The sequence below is a fragment of the Lycium barbarum genome, chromosome 5, assembly GCF_019175385.1.
Source record: "Lycium barbarum isolate Lr01 chromosome 5, ASM1917538v2, whole genome shotgun sequence".
NCBI lineage: Eukaryota > Viridiplantae > Streptophyta > Magnoliopsida > Solanales > Solanaceae > Lycium > Lycium barbarum.
Window position 1 is genome coordinate 70,393,995 of NC_083341.1, and position 18,474 is coordinate 70,412,468.

Consider the following 18,474-nt stretch of genomic DNA (forward strand, 5'->3'; position numbering starts at 1 on the left):
AGCGTATCCTCAAGCACCTGGATAGTCTGCTCGGACTGACCATCAGTGTGATGATGAAATAGGGTGCTAAGATCTAACAGAGTACCCAACTCTGCCTGCAACATCCTCCAAAACTTGGAGGTAAACTGAGTCCCTTGATCGGAAATGATGGAAATAGGAACCCCGTGCAATCGCACTATTTCTCGAATGTAAATCCTGGACAACTTCTATGCATTATAAGTAATATGAACTGGGATGAAATGAGCAGACTTAGTCAACCGTGTAACACCTCAGACCTTTAACGTAAGCCTTGACCATGATCCCAAACTTAGAAAACCAGATAAAGAATGTGAGAATTGAAACTTTCTCTTTAGCTGTCAGATGGGGATTTACGCCCTATAATATGGACTGTAAATTAGTATACAGCCCGTATTTCAAGTTGTAAAGTGACACAAAAAATCACTGTGCATTCTGGAATTTGTCAGGTGGAATTTCGTATTGTTAAATACGGACCGTATTTTGAAATATGGCCCAAAAAGTGTGATCGTATTTAAGGAGGAAACGTAAACCAGTGATTCTATTTGCAACATGTTGAATTACGGTCCAGGTTTACGGACCGTATTTTGGCCCGTATGCCCAGCCCTCACTAGAACCTATAAATACCAGCCTTCAGTTATTTCATTTGGTTTTTCATAATTCCAAGCCCTAGAAACGAAGTGTTCTTCTCCCAACAATCCAAAACAACAAGGTAAGTCATTCCAAACTCTTCCAAATCAATTCCATCATATATGCTCTTAATCTAATCATGAAAACATGTTCTTAACTTAGGGTTTTCAAGAAAACCCAACTAAAGAGAATAAAGAGCGAAACCTTGGAACTCTTTTTCCAAGACCATATTATTATTCAAGTTTGAGAGCAATTCCAGGTATGTTAAGAATACTATCTACATGCGGAACATTGTTTAATCATCCTCATACCTCAATTATCATAATTCTCATAAATCCAGCCAGTTCATGATTTTGCCTTAGTTCTTGATTTTTATAACCTAGGGTTAGAGCTCAGTTTTCTAATTATGTTCATACTTTTTATGCATGCTATGGACCCTAGTTTAATCTAAAAAACTTGTAATTCAATCTACGAGTCTCAGAATGCAGTCGAAGTCATCAGTCAGGTTACAGAGCCAGTTGTCAGTTTTACTCCTGTTGCTTCATGTTTGATTGGGCCTAAGGCCATAGTTATGATTCATATGCATATGTAATTATTTTGGGCCTGAGGCCATAGCTTTGAGATCTCATTATTTATTGGGCCTGAGGCTATAGTTACATGATATTTGCCCATGTGGTTTCTATACAGATTAGCTCATGATATGGGTATTTAGTTTCATTATACTTTATTGTTCATGTATCCCTTATCATTGGTTCAGTTGCTTATCATACTTGTACAATTTAAATGTACTAACGTCCTTATGCATGGGCCTGCACTCTACGGTGCAGAGTTTGACTTTCAGGAAGATACAGCAGCCGCTTAGCTTCCAGCGCTTGAGTACATCAGCTAGTTGGTGAGCCCCTTTCATCCAGGGCTTCCCGTCTATTCTCAGTTTTTTTAGTATTAGTTAGTTCATTAGTATTTGAGGCATGTTAGGGTCTTGTCCTGACCTAGTTATTCTTTTAGTATTTTGATCATAGCGATTTCATAGACATAAACTTTAGTTAGTTATGTTTATTTTGCCTCACAACATTTATTTTCGCATTCATTATTATATTTGGGTTAAAGCATTCTCTTGGTTCGTGTTATATCTTGCATGCTTCCATGATACAACTATTACATGCAGCAGCCATGGGTTCGCTCGATCATAGACAGTCAGGCACCGAGTGCCGTGTCGCGCCCAGGCCATGGTTCGGGGCATGACAAAGCTTGGTATAAGAGCATCCGATTTTAGTGTCGTAGGGAGTCTATGAAACCGCGTCCAGTGGGGTCTCATTTATATGTATGATGGCCGCATGCATATAAACAGCTGACCACCAGGACATATTAAGAAAGTCTCACTTCTTTGTATTCTAGATCGTGCAACTAGAGCTTTAACTTCAGGATGTCTTCCTAATTCTTGCATTTACATAATTTCAAATGAGTATGGCTCGAAAAAGATAGACTACCGACAGTTTATGGGAAGCTTCTAACGCTGCTCGTCCTGAGGCTATCCAAGCCAATTCTGATCAGAAGCCTACGCCAGAGACTACTCCTACTGCTCCAGCTTCGACAGAGATTTTGGCTCCTTAAATCAGAAAAGCTAATGTGGATGTTGGGAGTGCTATTGCAATGCTCACACAATTAGTGGCTGCTCAGGCCTAGCATCAGGAAGTCGGGTCTAATTCTGGAAATCATGGAGAATCCTCTAGGGCTAAAGAGTTCTTGAGAATGAAGCCCCCAGTCTTCTCGGGGACAAAGAACGAAGAGGACCCTCACGATTTCATTGATGGTCTTCAGAAGATTTATAGAATGATGACTGTGACGGAGACAGAACCAGCTACGTTTGGAGCTCACCAGCTGCAAGGAGTAGCAAATGCCTAGTACGAGACTTAGGAATTATCTCGATGTAATAATGCTTCTGATGCCACATGGGATGAGTTCGTAGAGGCTTTTCTAGACTATTTTATGCCTATTGAGGTCCGAGAAGCCAGAGCTGAGCAGTTCTTGATGCTCAAATAGAAAGGGAGGACTGTTCAGGATTACTACTTGGAGTTTATGCGTCTGGAAAAATATGCTACTTAGCTTGTTCCTAACTTGAGGGCCAGAGTGAAAAGGTTTGTCACTGGTCTTGATTCTCACTTATATGATGGGGCGAATATTGCAGCCCAGAATAGCGGTACGACTATCGCCTAGATATTGACATTTGTACAAGAAAATGAAATAAGGCTCAAGGAGGAGGAAGCTATGCAAAAAGATAAAGACAAAGAGTTTAAAAAGTGGGTCAAGTCAACCGGGCAGTTTAGCGGGAATAGTGAAAAGTACAGAAAATTCTTCAACAACAGATCATCTGGAGCAGTTCCTTCATCAGCCAGTGCTCCAGCTCCTAAGTTCAGAGTAGAGAAAAGAGGAAGCTTTCAAGCGTCAGGCGCACAATCTAAAGGAAATTTGATCAGTCATGGTTTCCACCCAGTTTATAATACTTGTGGGAAGAGACATTTAGGGACATGTCGTTCTGGCATGGATGGTTGCTTTGGATGTGGCTACTCAGGTCACTTTTTTGAGATATTTTCCATTTGCTAAGCATGGTAAAGGTGGGACCATAACTCAGTCCACCAATTCGGTTGCAAACAAGAACAATCAGGCGCAATCAGGTAGAGCCCCAGCTAGATCAGGGAATGCAGGTGGTGGTCCAAATTTCTTATATGCTTCAGGTGCTCATCAGGATGCTGAGGGTTATACTGATGTTGTCACAGGTACTATCACCATTTTCAGTTACGATGTTTTTGCACTTATGGACCTAGGATCCACCCTTTCTTATGTAACCCCTTTTGTTGCCAAAAGGTTTGGAGTCAAACCAGAACTATTGTCCAAACCTTTTGAAGTGTCTAACTCTATTGGTAAGGCAATTCTAGCCAGATATGTTTATAGGGGTTGTCTGGTGAGAGTGTACCATATGTGGACAATAGCAGACCTTCACGAGTTAGAAATGGTAGACTTTGATATGATCATGGGGATGGATTGGCTATATTCTTATTATGCGTCAGTTAATTGTCGGACCAAAACAGTCAAATTTGAATTCCTAAAAAAGCCAGCCTTAGTTTGGTTTGGTGATTCAGTAGCACCCAGAGGTCAGTTTATCTCTTATCTGAAGGCCCGAAAGATTATTTCCATAGACTATATCTATCATCTAGTCCAGGTTAGGGAGCAGATATCCAAACCCCGACTCCTCAGTCAGTTCCAGTAGTTAGTGAGTTTTCAGAAGTCTTTCCAGAGGATCTTTCGGGAATCCCTCCTGATAGGGTAATAGAGTTCGGAATTGATGTACTCCCTAGCACTAAGACTATCTCTATTCCGCCATATAGAATGTCTCTAGCAGAACATAAAGAACTTAAGGCTCAGTTAAAATACCTCCTAGATAAGGGATTCATCCGCCCCAGTGTTTCTCCATGGGGTGCACCAGTTCTATTCGTGCGAAAGAAAGATAGTTCCATGCGTACGTGTATAGAATATCACCCGCTCAATAAAGTCACTATCAAGAACAGATATCCTCTTCCGAGAATAGATGACTTATTTGATCAACTTCAGGGTGCTCGGTTTTATTCTAAGATAGACCTCATATCAGGTTACCATCAACTTACGGTCAAGGAAAAAGATATTCCTAAGACAGCTTTCAAAACCATAAATGGACACTATGAGTTTTGTGTCATGTCTTTCGGGTTGGCGAATGTGCCAGTAGCCTTCATGGATCTTATGAGTAGAGTGTTTAAGACATATCTCAATCTCTTCATGATGTCTTCATCGATGATATTTTATTGTACTCCCGCAGTGAGTCAGATCATGCTTAGCACCTCAGAGTAGTATTGCAGACACTTAAGGACCGTGAGCTATTCACAAAATTTTCCAAGTGTGAATTTTGGCTTAAGTCTGTGGCATTCATAGGCCATGTTATTTTCGGAGAGGGTATTCGAGTTGATAACACTATGATTGAGGCTGTCAAGAGTTGGCCCAGACCAATCTCTGTTTCAGATATTCATAGCTTCTTAGGTCTGGCCAGTTACTACAGGCGTTTGGTAGAGGGATTTTCCTCCGTCTTAGCTCCGTTGACTAGATTAAATCAAAGAAGTCTATGTTTCAGTGGTCAGATACTTGTGAGCATAGTTTTGAGGAGTTGAAAATGAGGTTGACTTCAGCTCCGGTTTTGACCTTGCCAGAAGGCACCAAGGGGTTCGTAGTTTATTATGATGCTTTGGGAGTGGGTCTCGGTTGTGTCGTAATGCAGCATGGTAAGGTTGTAGCTTATGCATCTCGTCTGCTCATGGTTCACGAGAAGAATTATCCGACTCATGACCTAGAGTTGGCAGCTGTAGTTTTTGTACTTAAGATATGGCGTCATTATCTGTATGGAGTGTGTGGATATTTTCAAAGATCATAAAATCCTGTAGTATATTTTCAAGCAAAAAGAGTTGAATCTTAGGTAGAGAAGATGGCTCGAGTTTCTTGAGGACTATAACGCTGATATTCTCTATCATCCAGGGAAGGAGAATGTTGTAGCCGATGTTCTCAGTCAGCGTTCCATGGGAAGTTTAACTCATGCTGATGTAGAAAAGAAAGTTATGTCCAAGGAAGTCCACCGTTTGGCCAGTCTTGAGGTTCGACTATTGGACTCCGACGATACGGTGTAGTTGTTCAGAATAGAGCCCTTTCCTCCTTAGTTGTTGAAGTTAAAGAGAAGTAGTATAAAGATCCCTACTTGTTGCAGCTGAAAGAGGGGATTCACAAGCATAAGATGACGGCTTTTGATCAGGGAGAGATGACAGAAACTTATGATATTGATGCAGATTATGTGTTCCAGATGTAGATGGGCTCAGAGGGCGAATTTTGTCTAAAGCTCACCACTCAAGGTATTCCATTCACCCAGATTCCACAAAGATGTATCATGATCTTAAGGAGATTTAATGGTGGAATGACATGAAGAAGAATGTAGCAAATTTTATGGCTAAGTGTCCAAATTGTCAGGAAGTGAAAGCCGAACACTAGAGGCCTGGTGGCTTGGCTCAGAATATTGATATTCCTGTCTGGAAGTGGGAGATATCAATATGGATTTCGTAGTAGGTTTACCTTGTTCAGCTAGGAGGCATGATTCAATTTGGGTGATTGTGGACAGACTAACGAAGTCAGTGCACTTCTTACCAGTTAAGACTACAGATGCAGCTGAGGACTATGCCAAGTTTTATCTTCGCGAAATTGTTAGACTTCATGGGACTCCAGTGTCCATTATTTCAGATCGTGGTGTTCAATTCACAGCAAAATTTTGGAAATCCTTTAAAAAAGGATTGGGTTCAAAGGTTAACCTTAGTACAGCTTTTCCCCCTCAGACAGATGGCCTGGCAGAGCCCACCATTCAGACCCTTGAGGATATGTTAAGGGCATGTGTCATTGATTTCAAAGGTAATTAGGATGATCACCTACCTCTTATTGAGTTTGCTTACAACAACAATTACCATTCTAGTATCGGGATGGCACCGTTTGAAGATTTTTATGGGCCGAGGTGTAGATCACCGATTGGTTAGTTCGAAGTCGGTGAAGCAAAGTTGTTGGGACAAGATTTGGTCTATCAGGCCATGGAAAAGGTCAAGTTAATTCAAGAGCGTTTGAAGATGGCTCAGAGTCACCAGAAGTCTTACACAGATGTTAGATAGAGAGATTTAGTGTTTGAAGTTAATGATTGGGTATTTCTCAAAGTCTCGCCTATGAAGGGTGTCACGAGGTTTGGTAAGAAAGGGAAACTTAGTCCCCGCTATATAGGACCATACAGAATTCTGCGAAAGGTTGGTCTAGTAGCTTTTGACCTTGAATTGAAACAAGACTTGGCTGCCGTACACCCAGTATTTCATGCCTCCATGTTGAGAAAGTGCATGGGAGACCCCTCATTAGTTATCCCGACTGGTGACATAGCAGTCAATAATAGTTTGACTTACAAAGAAGTTTCAGTGAAATCCTTGATCGCCAGGTTCGCAAGTTGAGAACTAAAGAGTTAGCCTCAGTAAAGGTCTTATGGAGAAGTCAAAAAGTTGAAGAGGCTACATGGGAAGCCGAAGAAGACATGAAGTCCAGATATCCCTATCTGTTTGAAGAATCAGCGGAAACGGGAAAAGGTATCGTACTTCCCCTCTCAGATCCTTCCTTCTATAGTTTCCATTATAAGTATTCAGCCTGTTAGACAGTCAGTTTAACAGTTACTCAGTTCAACAGATAATTCAGTCTAACCCCTTTCAGTTCAGTTTTCATGTGCTCATGGCAGTTAGTGTACACATGTCTCAGCAATCCCTTTTGACCAAAATCCACATTGCAGGACGATTGATACCAAGGGGGAGATATTGTAACTCGTCAGACCTTTAACTTAAGCCTTGACCATGATCCCAAACTTAGAAAACAAGATAAAGAATGTGAGAATTGGAAATTTCTCTTCAGCGGTCAAAGGGGGATTTATGCCCCAAAATACGAATCGTAAACCAGTATATAGCCCGTATTTCAAGTCGTAAAGTGACATCCAAAATAACTGTGCATTCTAGAATTTGTCTGGTGGAATTTCATATTTTTAAATACGGACCATAATTTGAAATATGGCCTGTAAAGTGTGACCGTATTTAAGGAGGAAACGGAAACTAGTGATTCTGTTTGAAACATGTTGAATTACGGTCCAGGTTTACGAACCGTAAATCAGTTTACGGATTGTATTTTGGCTGGTATTTCCCAGCCTGCACATGAACCTATAAATACCAGCCTTCAGTTAATTTATTTCATTTTTCATAGTTCCAAGCCCTAGAAACGAAGTGTTCTTCTCCCAACAATCCAAAACAACAAGGTAAGTCATTCCAAACTCTTTCGAATCAATTCTGTCAGATATGCTCTTAATCTAATCATGAAAACATGTTCTTAACATATGGTTTTCAAGAAAACCCAACTAAGGAGCATAAAGAGCGAAACCTTGGAACTCTTTTTCCAAGACTAGATTATTATTCAAATTTGAGAGCAATTCCAAGTATGTTAAGCATACTATCTACATGCGGAACATTGTTTAATCATCCTCATACCTCAATTATCATAATTCTCAGAAATCCAGCCAGTTCATGATTTTGCCCTAGTTCGTGATTTTCATAACCTAGGGTTAGAGCTCAGCTTTCGGATTATGTTCATACTTTTTATGCATGCTATGGACCCTAGCTTAAGCTAAAAGACTTGCAATTCAATCTACGAGTCTCAGAATGCAGTCTAAGTTATCAGTCTGGTTACAGAGCCAGTTTTCAGTTTTACACCTGTTGCTTCATGTTTGATTGGGCCTAAGGCCATAGTTATGATTCATATGCATATGTAATTATTTTGGGCTTGAGGCCATAAATTTGAGATCTCATTATTTATTGGGCCCGAGGCCATAGTTACATGATAGTTGCACATGTGGTTTCTATACAGATTAGCTCATTGTTACGTCCCGTATTTTTTATACATTGGGACAACCCGGATTAACTATGATAATTCAAGGCCAAGACTATACCGGGATTTGAAGTCGGGACTTTCGACCTTTGATTTTATTTTGAGACATATGTTATATATGAAATTGATGGAATTGAACACTTAGGAAAAAAATTGGGACCACAATTCATAAAATTGGAATTAAAAATCTTGCCCAAAAATGGCCTTGTAGCCGTGTGGTCCACAAAAAGGTCCCACACATTGTGTGGCCAATTTTAATTGGTCCAACACATTGTGTGGGCCAAAGGAAATAAGGAGATATTTTAAGGGACTTAAAAGATGACTTCAAGTCATCTTCTCATCACTTTATCACTTAGAAGAAAAAAAAAAAAAAGAGCAACAAGCCATGGAGGCTCACGGCTTGGACATGGAAAAAAATCAAGTCCAAATTTTGCCTCTCCAAAATTAATTCTTTGGTACAAACCCACTAATTAGAGGTCCCTAAGTAACGTGGAAGTGTCGTTGGAGCGAGCAAGCCATCAAATTTGTGGATTTCAAACCCTAGCCTAATGGTGGAGTAAAGAAGAAAGGTAAGAATTTCTCTTGCTTTATGAGTTGTGAATGTTTTGTGCGCAATGTGGTATGTTAATATGGATGGAAATCATGAAATATAGCATGTTGGAAGTGGGTTGTGTGATGGGTGTTCTAGCCGTGTGTATGGGTGTGGTTATGTAAATGGGTGTTGTGACAAAAATGATGAATTAAATTCCTTGTAGCATGTTTGATTGTCGTAGAGCGAAGAAAATAAATTAGAACCATCTATATGTATATATGTGGGTGTGGCCGTGCATGGTCCCAAATGTTTGGCAAAGAACTCATTAATATCGCTTAGCGTCGAAATGGTTATTGTGATGACTTCTATGTTGGAAATGAGAGTTAATGTCCTGAATTGATATAGTAAGCGTTGCGGAATGATTTGGAGAAGTTGGTGCACTTAATGCAATCCTTATAAATAAGAACCATTAACGTATGTATATGTGTAGTGTGGACGAATGTGAGTCTTATAATGTGTCGAAGATCGCATTACTATCGCTTAGTATTTTAGTTGTCGTCGCTACGAATTCTAGTTGGAAATAAGTGTTTAAGTGACTCAAGAATGATGTTGAGATTTGTGGGCTGAATTGAGGATCATTGCGCGTTTGATGTAATTCGTATATCTATGAAAAGTATATCGATATATTGTGGATCGTGATACAAAATATGACTTGAAAATGAGGAAAGAAAATAGGGGGCTGCTCTCGGCTAAGGGGACTGTTTTCGGCCACTTGGAGAAAATAATTATTTGATTGTTGGAAAAATTATGTGAATTGTTTAGAATGTTCTTGAATGTTGTTAGTATGGATTTGGGTGAATAATCGAATGTACGAACGATATTGTGGCTTGAAAGTAAGCCATTGAGTTGAATAATTGGAAATTTGTCGAATGATGAAAAAGAGAGCTATTAATGTTATTTTGCCTGCCGAATTTATTATTGATGTTGCTAGGTTGGTTATTGTGGTTGTTGTTGTTGATTTTGAGCGAGATAAATTCTCGGGATGGCCTATTTACAGGGGAAATGCTGCCGAATTTTCTGTAGAATTTAACGATTAGTTGGAATGAATGGCTTAAGTGCCCTTAGCTAATGTTTGGTATTCATTGGCGTATTTGTAGACCTTGGGGAGCCCGAGGCGTAGATCGGAAATTACTTTAGATTGGCCATCTTGGAGTGCGTACGAGGTATGTGAAGCAACCTTCTTTCTTTTGGCATGCCTTAGTTTACATAAGCTAAATTAGAGCCTTAAGGAAAATTCTAAATCCGAAATCCGAGCATGTTATGATCCGTATATGTCCCTTGGCACTCTTATGTATGATTTGATGAACTATGAAACCTTATGTCTTTGAAATAATCGCTTTCCGAATTTTGCATAAAAAGGGTTCCCTTTAAAGAAGTTCGAAAATTTTGGAATGCCATATCTTGCACAAATATGCTCGGATTACTCCAAAATTTTTGTAGAAGTCTATATGACATATGATAGGTATGTTTTCCATAGGCGGGCCCGACTCGGGTAAATAACCACCCGTGGGTCCCGCGACTTTCTTTTATGTAATTCGGAGAACTTTTGAAAGAATTTGATATGACTATTACTTCGATTTGCAAGTATGATCATTTTACTTATGTTTGAGGTTATGATAATGATTTTATGCATATGACTACTCACGACTCTACTCGTGCATTCTGTTATTCCTTTCGCCGAGTCCCGGGCCTGTTCTGTTGTCGTGCGCACTTTGTTATACTCCGGAGTTATGCTGTGTTTATGGTTCACCGAGCTACTCGCAAAAGAGGGTCGGGTTCCACTTATATTTGGCGTTATGCGGTGATGTAATATGTGAAGGGGATACGGAAATTTGAAACTTTCTGGTGTTATGCTGTGTTATGGCGCCATCGACGGGCGGGCGACCATATTCTTCTGTACCCTATGCATGACTTACATGTTTGAAACTAAACATTTTTATATGATTGGATTTGCACTTATGTTCGGCACTTCTGTTTCGTTTATGTCTCAGGTTTGATTTCTGTATATTCTGCTTTGCATACTCAGTACACATTTCGTACTGACCCCCGTTCTTCGGAGGCTGCGTTTCATGCCCGCAGGTACAGACGCACAGTTTGGTGATTCACCAGTTTAGGACATCCCCATTCTGCTGTTTGGAGTGCTCTTCTCATTTCAGAGCATATATGTTGATATATATTTTGTTCGCTATGTTTGTATATGTTTGTTCAGGGGTACGGCGGGGCCCTGTCCCGCCATATGTTTTGATCGGTCTGTTTAGAGGTCTGTAGACGTATTTCTGGGTGTGTGTGCCTACTTCTGTACAGTTGTGTTTATATGATTCTATTCGTTATGGCAGCCTTGTCGGCGTGCATTTGTTTATGTGTTGGGTCGTTGTGCCATTTTGATAGCCTTGTCGGCTTTTGACATATTTGACAGCCTTGTCGGCTTTTGACATATTTGATAGCCTTGCCAGCTTTTTGATATATGTGCATATGTTCGGCGATGTATATTCCGCCGCCTCTTCTGATTCTGATATGATGTTTTGTACGCGCAATCGCGCAAGATAACATTCGTTCTCAACTTTGTTTTAATATGATGAATATGAAATCCGTGTTAAGCTTTGCTATGATGATTTAGTTTGTATGTCCGTTTGGGTGCCCAAGTAGGGCACCAGTCGCGGCCCATGGGGCTGGGTCGTGACACTCATGATATGAGTATTCAGTTTCATTATACTTTATTGTTCATGTATCCCTTATCATTGCTTCAGTTTCTTATCGTACTTGTAAAATTCAAATGTACTAACGTCCTTACGCATGGGCCTGCACTCCATGGTGCAAAGTCTGACTTTCAAGAGGATAACGCAGCCGCTTAGTTTCTAGCGCTTGAGTACATCAACTAGTTGGTGAGCCCCTTTCATCTATGGTTTCCCGTCTATTCTCAGTTTTTCAAGTATTAGTTAGTTCATTAGTATTTGAGGCATGTCAGGGTCTTATCCTAACCTAGTTATTCTTTCAGTATTTTGATCATAGAGGTTTCATAGACAAAAACTTTAGTCAGTTATGTTGGTTTTTCCTCACAACATTTATTTTCGCATTCATTATTATATTTGAGTTAGAGCATTCTCTTGGTTTGTGTTATATCTTGCATGCTTCCATGATACAACTGTTAGATTCAGCAGCCATTGGTTCGCTCGGTCATAGACAGTCAGGCACCAAGTGTCGTGTCGCGCCCAGGCCATTGTTTGGGGTGTGACAAACCGATCAATAATAACCTAAACTGAATCGAACTTGCCCAGGGTCTTCGGAAGACCCACAACAAAATCCATGGAAATTCGCTCCCACTTCCACTTGGAATGGGCATCCTCTGGAGCACACCTCCTGGTCTCTGGTGCTCATACTTGACCTGCTGGAAATTCCCACACTGAGCAATGAAATCAGCAATATCTCTCTTCATCCGACTCCACCAGTAGTGTTGCCTCAAATCACGATACATCCAGTCGCCCCTGGATGAATAGAATACCTGGAGCTATGAGCCTCCTCCATTATCAATCGAATCAGACCACCCACATGAGGAGCACATACACGTCCCTTGATCCTCAGAATTCCCTCATCATCAAGCATGATCTCCTTGAGCTCACCTCTCAAAACCTTATCATGAATCTTACATAACTTAGCATTATCAAACTGCTGAGCCCTAATCTGCTCCAAGAGAGACAACCTTGCCTCAACACACGCTAATACTCTTCCCGGATCAGAAATATCAAGATGTACAAGACTGTTAGCCAGAGTTTGAACCTCCATAGTTAAAGGACGCGCTGAAGAAACTAACCGATCTAAACTGCTCATGCCCACTGCCTTGCAACTCAAGGCATCAACTACCATATTAGCTTTACCCGGAAGCTAAAGTATAGTGATATCAGAATCCTTCAGAAGCTCCATCAATCTACGCTGCTTAGAATTGAGACCCCTCTGACTGAACACATGCTGAAGGCTGCGATCATCGGTGTACACCTCACAATGGACCCCATATAGATAATGCCTCAAAATCTTCAAAGCGAAGACTACCTCTGCCAACTCCAAATCATGAGTAGGGTAGTTCTTCTCGTGGATTTTCAATTGCCTATAAGCATAGGCAATGACCTTACCCTCTTGCATCAACACGGCGCCTAAACCAACACAGGACGCATCACAATAAACTGAGAAATCCTTACCCTCCACTGGTAATGCCAAAATAAGAGTTGTAGTCAATAGAGTCTTGAGCTTTTGAAAGCTCTGTTCACAAGCATCGGACCACTGGAAAGGAACCTTGTTCTGAGTCAATCTGGTCAAGTGAGATGTAATAGAAGCAAACCCTTTCACGAACTGACAGCAGTAACTGGCCAAACCCACGAAGCTACGAATCTCAGTCACAGTAGTGGGCCTCACCCAATCCCTAACAGCCTTAATCTTCTTGGGATCAACTATGATCCCGTCCTTTGACACCAGATGGCCCAAGAATGCCACAAAATCAAGCTAGAACTCGTATTTCAAAAACTTGGCATAAAGATCTTTCTCTCTCAATAACTTAAGGACAATCCTCAAATGACGCTCACACTCCTCTCTACTCTTCGAACACACCAAGATATCATCGGTGAATACTATGACGAAGGAATCCAAGAATGGCTTAAAAAATCCATTCATCAAGTCCATGAAAGCTGCTGGGGGCAATCGTAAGCCCAAATGACATCTCAAGGAACTTTTAATGACCATAACAAGTCCTAAAGACCGTCTTCGGAATATCCTCAGCCCAAATCTTCAGTTGGCGATAACCTGACCTCAAATCTATCTTCGAAAACATTGAAGCTCCCTGAAGCTGGTCGAACAAGTCATCAATATGAGGAATAGGATACTTATTATGAATGATGACCTTATTCAACGGACGGTAATCTATACATATCCTCATCGTCCCATATTTCTTCTTCACCAAAAAAAAAATGGTTGCGCCCCAAGGGGAGACGCTCATTCCAATAAATCCCCTACTCAGAAGATCCTACAACTGCTCCTTTAACTCTTTTAACTCGGCATGTGCCATCCTATATAGGGAATTGAAATAGGGCAAGTGTCAGCTCTAAATTGATGCAAAAGTCAATATCAAGATCGGGTGGCATACTCGGCAAATGAGAAGGGAATACCTCCGCAAACTTGCATACAATAAGCATTGACTCAAGGGGCGGATAATCAACACTTGTATCACAAACATAGGCCAAGTAGGCCAAATACCCCTTGTCGACTAATTTCTTCGTGTGGTGGTAAGAAATGATCTTCTTCGGAGTGGGGCTCGGAGTACCTCTCCACTCAAGTGTAGGAATCCCAAGCAAAGGTAAGGTGACTGTCTTGGCGCGATAGTCTAAGATCGCATGGGACGAGGATAACCAACTCATACCAATATAATATCAAAATATACCATATCCAAGATCATCAAGTCTACCCACGTGTCATATCATATAAAAGTAACTAAGTAAGACCGATAGACTCGATCAACAACAACTGAATATCATACCAGTGTAGACACATGAATAGGTATAACAAGACGGTCTCAAGTCAAATTCGAACCAACAGATTTATTAGAAGACACATATGAGAAAGTAGAACAGGGATCAAATAAGACTGAAGCTGAAGGGTGACGAACATAAATGTTACCTGAGATCACAGCATCAGAAGCCTCAGCCTTAGGCCTACTGCAAAAAGCAGAGCAATATGCACTACCACGGCCTCTCTTACTAGACTGCGCTCCTCCCAGGAGACCTAGTGTCACGACCCGACTAGGGGGCCGCGATGAGCACCCGGTGCTACCCAACCCGAGCACCCCCTTATCGTACATAACATAACATCTAGGTGAACCATAAGTCAATTCGTGCTTTTCTTATCGTTAATCATATTGGTCCCATTAGACGACCATCATCATTTAACATATCATAGGCATCTGTGCCACATCATAAGTATAAGGCCGACGTGGCTAACAAAAGTTATACAAAACATGGGCCGATATGGCCGAACATCTCTACCCACATATACATGACTACGAGCCTCTAAGAGTATGACATATCGTATGAGCGGGACAGGACCCCACTATGCCCATAATTATATACACAAAAGAATAAGTACCCAAAAGTTACGGCTCCGAAAGAAATGGAGCTCAGCTGTCAATGTCCGCCCCTGGACTCGCTCCTCGAACCCGAAGGTCTGGCCCTCTTGTTATGGCCCCTATCCTGCTCATGTTCATTTCTCCGCTGCTGTAGGTGTTCCTCTAATTCCTGAGCATGTGCCTGAATGCGTGCAATATCCATGCCATCCTGAAGCGACGCAGTCAAGCATTTATCCATCAAGTGTGGCCCTAGGCCTTTCACAAACCGGTGCACCCGATCGCCCATATCCACTACCATGGCCGAAGCATACCTAGCCAAGGAATTGAAGCGGAGATTATACTCTGTAGCACTCATGCTACCTTGCCTCAGATTCAAGAATTTACCGGCCCTAGCTCGCCGAACTTCTGGAGGCATGTAGTGACGGAGAAAAGCATCAACAAACTCTTGCCATACCGGCGGAGGTGCATTGGCTCCCCGCGAAGCCATCCATACTGTATACCACTGGATCGAGATATCTCTCAATCTATAGGACGCTAGCTCTACCGACTCAGTGTCTGAAGCATGTATCAACCGGAGCGTCCTTAGCATACCATCAATAAAGTCCTGGGGATCCTCTTCCGGTTTCAACCCAAAGAATTCCGGGGGTTTCAAAGCAATGAAGTCACGGGCTCTTGCACTAACAGCCCTGTCACCTTGCCCTGCGCTTGGCCTCTGATTTTGGGCCGCGACCAACTGAGTTAACAAATTTATGGCCTCTCTCACATCATGGCCCGAAGCATTCGGTGGAGGAGCTGGAGCTGGGGCTGAGGCACCCACGTGCTCCTCGGTAATAGGCACTGTCTGGGAGGACTGAGATTGAGCCGCACTCTGGGACTCATTTTCCTCTACTACCGGTGGTGGTGCTCTTTCAGCTCGCTTTTCTGCCACCGTCTTGCCCTTTTGGGCTGCTGTAGCCTTTTTCTTTTTAGGCATCTCTAAAATACACAACACACGATTTAGGAACAAGAATTTCTTACATCATAGTTCTATCGCACGATTCTTATGAAGAAAGAAGGTCATATATTCCTAAAATATCCGCAGCTTCTTGTTTATAAGTGTGGCGCGCAACACACCCATAACCAAGACTCTACTAGACACGGCTCGTAGACACAACCTAGGACTGAACTGCTCTGATACCACTTTTGTCACGACCCGACTAGGGGGCCGCGACGAGCACCCGGTGCTACCCCACCCGAGCACCCCCTTATCGTACATAACATAACATCTAGGTGAACCATAAGTCAATTCGTGCTTTTCTTATCGTTAATCATATTGGTCCCATTAGACGACCATCATCATTTAACATATCATAGGCATCTGTGCCACATCATAAGTACAAGGCCGACGTGGCTAACAAAAGTTATCCAAAACATGGGCCGACATGGCCGAACATCTCTACCCACATATACATGACTACGAGCCTCTAAGAGTATGATATATCGTATGAGCGGACAGGACCCCGCTATGCCCATAATTATATACACAAAAGAATAAGTACCCAAAATCTACGGCTCCGAATGAAATGGAGCTCTGCTATGCAATCTCTGAATAAGCAGTTATGGATCAAGTCTGTCTCCCTGTGCAGCTGCGGGCATGACGTGGCGTCCACAAACAAAAGGACGTCAGTACGAAGAATGTACTGAGTATGTAAAGCATGATCAACATCAATATAGAAGAATAATAGATATCATATGAAAATAGCATAGGAGGGGAGACAGTAATATCATCATCATGTCACTTACTTGCATACATTGTCGTTTGTATCCCATAATCATACTCGTACCATACTTGTGCTCATATTCGTATACATGTCCTTATTCGTATTCTTATACATAGTCTTATCACATTCATATTCATATTATATACATAGTCATTTCATATACATAGCATTTACATAGCATACCCGACCTCATAGGATCAGTGTCTTATACATACTTGGCCAACCAAGGCTCAAGGTCATACATACCTGGCCCTACCAAGGCATCAGGGTTATCCATACCATCTGCAGAGGTGTGCGCGCGTTTCGTAATCGTATACATACTTTATACATAGTCATATACATATAGTCTTACCTGGCATCATAAGCTCGGGGTCTTATCATAGCCTTTCATAGGCATACATATACATATATCATAGCTCGTAAGCATCTCTAATCTCATTTTACTCTCATCATCATTACCATCCTCATTATTATCGTTACATCTACATTATAGACTTACTCGTCATACGAGGAACATAGTATAATCATAGTACATATCAAGGGTCGTGAGCTTATGAGCTCGGAATGTCAACCATGTGAAGACAATATACTCATATAGAAGAATTAGGAATTTGGCCAAGAACCATGCCTTATGAAAGAAGGGTTAGCCTTACATACCTTTCCGTCGAACTATTCTACACTTGCACGTTCCCTTCCAATGCTAGCGTTTATACCTTCATTAATATCATAACAATGGCCATTAGTCATTCCCATTATCCACATTATCTAAATTCCTCAATTTGCCTCTAATTCACCCACATTCATGGTCATAACACCCATCTTCGTCCATTCGTCTAAAGTGTTTAGTTCATGATCTTAATACCATTTATAACACATTCATATCACAACACAACAACATTCATAGCTCAATTCAAACTATTTCTCAAAATGTCACTATTCATCATTCATGACCTAGTTGACCACATTTTCTACAATCCATGTATTTTAATTCTCCAATACCTTAAACATCTTGTAAAAATCATGAATCTTACCTTAGAAGTTGCAGGAACAAGCTTTGGTTGATAATACTCTTCATTGAGGAAAACCCTAGGTTTTCTCCATTTGGATTTCTTGACTTGGATGATCCTTGATGATTCCCTTATCCTTGATTCACTTGTCTTAATGTTATTGATGGGTTATAATCCTTGAAAACTCATATAATAAATGTAGAGAGAAGGTTTAGAGAGAAGTGGTGTAATGTTGTAATGAAATAAAATAAGTCTTGACCCTCATATTTAATGAATTGGAAAATCTGTGCTGGGTGAACAGTGGTCGTCCATGGAGGTTTACGGTCCGTATTCCACTTTACGGACCGTCCCTCGTGGTCGTCTTTAAGCTTAAGCAGGACCAAAAACTTTGTCCTGCATGCATGGTGATTTACGACCATGGTTTACGGGCCGTAAATCACTTTACGGTCCATCCACCAGGTCGTATTATACCTCTTTCTCAGCTAGCAGAAAGTTGAAGTTTGGCATGCCAGTTTACGACCTGGAAGTTTACGGTCCGTATTTGCACTTTACGACCACTGGCAGAAGTTGAAGCTTTTGCATGGCGGTTTACGACTGCCAGTTTACGGGCCGTATTGCACTTTACGGTCCGTATTTTGCAATATACGACCACTGGGCAGTTTTGCCAACTTTCAATTTTTTCTCATTTCTCGACTTTTCATTCTAATCATCCACATCCCTTTACATACATTTCCCATGAAACATTATACACTCGCACTCCTCACACACATCATTAGTTCATTTACTTGCGTACCAACGGAAAATTTCCGAGGTGTAACATTCTACCCCCCTTAGGAACATTCGTCCTCGAATGTT

At 41.3% G+C, this 18,474-nt stretch overlaps 1 long non-coding RNA gene across 1 annotated transcript; it reads left to right on the forward strand.

Annotated features, from left to right (window-relative positions):
* Window positions 1-8,405: 8,405 nt before the first annotated feature.
* On the forward strand, window positions 8,406-9,915 carry LOC132642518 (uncharacterized). The gene is made up of 2 exons (XR_009583215.1): window positions 8,406-8,726; window positions 9,847-9,915. It is a non-coding gene; the product is annotated as an uncharacterized LOC132642518 (long non-coding RNA).
* The last annotated feature ends 8,559 nt before the right edge of the window (window positions 9,916-18,474 follow it).